The sequence below is a fragment of the Ursus maritimus genome, unplaced genomic scaffold (assembly GCF_017311325.1).
Source record: "Ursus maritimus isolate PB19 unplaced genomic scaffold, ASM1731132v1 scaffold_42, whole genome shotgun sequence".
NCBI lineage: Eukaryota > Metazoa > Chordata > Mammalia > Carnivora > Ursidae > Ursus > Ursus maritimus.
In genome coordinates, this window is record NW_024426575.1 from 81430 (window position 1) to 85037 (window position 3608).

Below are 3608 nucleotides of genomic sequence, written 5' to 3' on the forward strand. Positions count from 1 at the left end.
TGTGTTCCCTCTCTCGCTGGCTGTCTCTCTGTCACATAAATAAATAAAATCTTAAAAAAAAAAAAAGAAGAAGACTTCAGGTTTTCCAAAGCACTCCTTAGCCCTTCACTTCAACGTTGGTTACTATAATTTTTCTTAAAAATCTAAATCCCTAAATTACAAAAATGATTCACGCTGGCTGTTACCATCATATAATACAGAGATGGGTGGGAGAAAAAGTCAGCCTCTCCATCCTCCTCCTCTCCCGCCAAGCCCACCCTCCTGAGGCAAGCAGGGGTGCATGGCCACACGTGCCTTACTGTATAGGCTTTTAAGTGTATAGGTTTTCTTTTGTTTTGCTCTTGCAGAAAATGGATTTTTACTATAAGCACTATTGGTCGGCTTTTCTTCTCCAATAAATATATCATAAACATCCTCCCAGGCCAATGCATATCATTATAACATATTCTTTCTAATGGCGACTTTATAATCATGATATTCTAGATTTAGTTGCTATTTCTGGGTCAGGAATGTAAGTGGAACTCAACGGGATATTTCTTTTAGTCTTAGCTGGACTCCCTCGTACATCTGAAGTCCACTGTGATCGGCTACAGCTCAATTTGCTGATCTTGGCTGGGCTCTCCCATGTGTCCAGGGCCTCAGTGGCAACTGGGCTGACATGGCTGTGGTCCACATGGTCTCATCCTCTAAGAGGTTAGCCTGGCCTTACTCACATAGCAAAAGCAGAGGTCTCAAGAGAGCAGGCAGGATAGTCTCATGCACGCAAGGTCTCATAAGGTGTAGGCTCAGAACTTGTACACCGTCACTTCTGCCACATTCTGTTGGCCAAAGCAAATCCTAAGTCCAGTCCAGAGTTAAGAGATGGAGAGATAGCATCGACCTCTTCAAGGAAGAGCAGCCAAGTTGCAAAGAGCATGGATTCAGGGAGGCACATGCCATTGTGTCCTTTTCTGCCATCCATCACACATGCGCGTTCCATTGTTTAGCCCGCCAGTCTACTACCGATGAGCATTCAGGTCACCGATATTAACCTTCTTAAGGATTTTGGTAAATATTAGCATCTAAGTGTATGACAGTGTGTCTTACCACCCCCTCATTATTCTAGGAAGGACCCGTTCCCTCCAACCCCCATCAATTTGTAGTAAAAATATGCTACATCTCATTATTTGATTTTGTATTTTGTTAATTGTCTGTGGGGTTGAATTTATTTTCAAAATCTTATTAATCACTTTTATTGTTTCTTTAGCGAATTGACTTTTTCATGGCTTTCGTCCACGTTTCTATTGAGGTGTGAAATTTTCATATTTGTTCATAAATGTTTTTTATTTTTTACGACATAAACCTATCTGTTTTAAAAGGACAAGGACTCAGATTATTCAGCAGGCCAATTTTATCTGTCACCAGTTTTAGGGTAACCAGAAACTGAGTCCTTCTTAGTGCCCTGGCTCTTTGAGCAGAATTATGCTCAGGTTATGCTGAGAACGAATTCCAGCAGAACTCTGCCATACCCGTTCTTCTCCAAGAAGTCTTTCCTTTAGTTTTCACGAATAACATTCCATTTTCTTCTTCATCTTCTTTTTTAACAAGTATAAGCCTATAAATTTTTTTAAAAAACAATAAAGAAGTTTAAAAATGCCAAGGAGCAGAGCCAAGATACTTCATCTCTTCATGACATTTGAGGGAAGTAGATTCAATTCAATTAATTTATCAAGAACTGTCTATAAGCAGGGCGGCTGGGTGGCGCAGTCGTTAAGTGTCTGCCTTCGGCTCAGGGCGTGATCCCGGAGTTATGGGATTGAACCCCATGTCAGGCTTTCCCGCTGGGAGCCTGTTTCTCCCTCTCCCACTCCCCCTGCTTGTGTTCCCTCTCTCGCTGGCTGTCTCTCTCTGTCAAATAAATAAATAAAATCTTTAAAAAAAAAAGAATTGTCTATAAGCAAGACACAGTGCTTGACGCTGCTGGTGTCGAAATATGAATCAGACAAAGTTACTGCTGTGGGAAATTCGGAGCCTAGTATACAGCTCATATGTTACTGAGGAGCTGTTAAGACTCAGAATCCACAAGTATACCACGCATTACCTGTGGACTGAGTAAACTTCGACAACAGCACTGTCATTCATTAGCAGCATTCGTGAGTAGCTACCCTTTACTGAGTGCTTTCACTGTGTCAGGCACGGTGATGAGTTCATTTTCATTTTATTTTTATTTACTTTATTTTTTTAAAAAAGATTATTTATTTATTTGAGAGAGAGCGAGCATGAGCAGGGTGAGGGGAAGAGGGAGAAGCACCCTCCCCACTGAGCAGGGACCCTGATATGGGGCTTGATCCCAGGACTCCGGGATCATGACCTGAGCCAAAAGCAGACACTTAACTGACTGAGCCACCCAGGTGCCCCCATTTATTTTTTTTAAAGACTTATTTATTTGTTTGAGAGAGAGAGAAAGAGAGAAAGAGAGAGTAGGGGCAGAGGGAGAGAATCTCAAGCAGGCTCCACGCTCAGTGGGGCTCGATCCCACAACCTATGAGATCATGACCTGAGCCAAAAGCAGACACTTAACTGACTGAGCCACCCAGGTGCTCTGAGAAGTTTGTTTTATACGTATTTTTCCTTCTAGGTTAAAAATTCACATGGATGTATTGTGGTTAGTGAAAAACAAACACATTTATTTAAAAGTATTACTGTATTCATAATACTATTTTTTAATCAGTGGATATTGAAAATTCATTACTATCTGCAAAAAATTTGGATGTAAAAAGGAGGTCTCAATGTTTACAAAGGTGGAGGGGCACCCAGCAATAAATGGAGCTTGGGACAGAACCTCTCTCACTGAGGATTGACATAAGAATAAAAGTGTGATTGACGGAGGGTAAGTTTCAGGAATTCAGATACCGACACATCAAGCTTATTCTCCGTTTCCAGCCCGGAACTTGAACCTATCATATAGTCTTCATTTTTGTACCCAGTGTTAGTTCCCAGTCCTGGTAGGAGGAGCAGATTTCCCACTGGGGGACCATGGGCCTTTTCTGGAGGCTGCTTTGGGGTATCTGGTGGCTCACTCAGTTTGTGTGGGCTCTTCTGGACATTTAGTGAGGGTTGGGTAGGAGTTAAGAGCCAAGCCAAAAGTGAGTATGAGAGGAAGGAGCACATCTGGGTATCTGCTAATCACCTTGTTCCAGCGGGAAAAAAGTCCTGGTCATCCTCGTTGGCCCTCCTTCCTTTCTTCCTTGCCCTTTGCTCACCCAGGCCTGGGACTCTAGGCCACAGGAAACCACTCAAGCCGTCGTGGGCCTAAGTACTCCTGATGCCTTAGTTCTCAGCCACATCCTCCACGTCTCCTCATCCTGGTGGAGTCGGAGAGTTTAGGAAAAGGACACATTACATTGTTCCACACAGTGGAAGGCAAGAAGGGAACAGCGTTGACTTTTCTTCCCCATCACCATCACGCTTTCAGAGTACCGTAAGAGTTCCTTGCGGAAGGCACTGATAGATATGACTTTTGGAAAGTGTTCTTCATGCAACTATTGAACATGAACAAGGATATTTTTTCCTTCCCTTATGGGTTTTCAAGTGCATTTGAAGTTGAGAAAACACTGAATACATCCGAA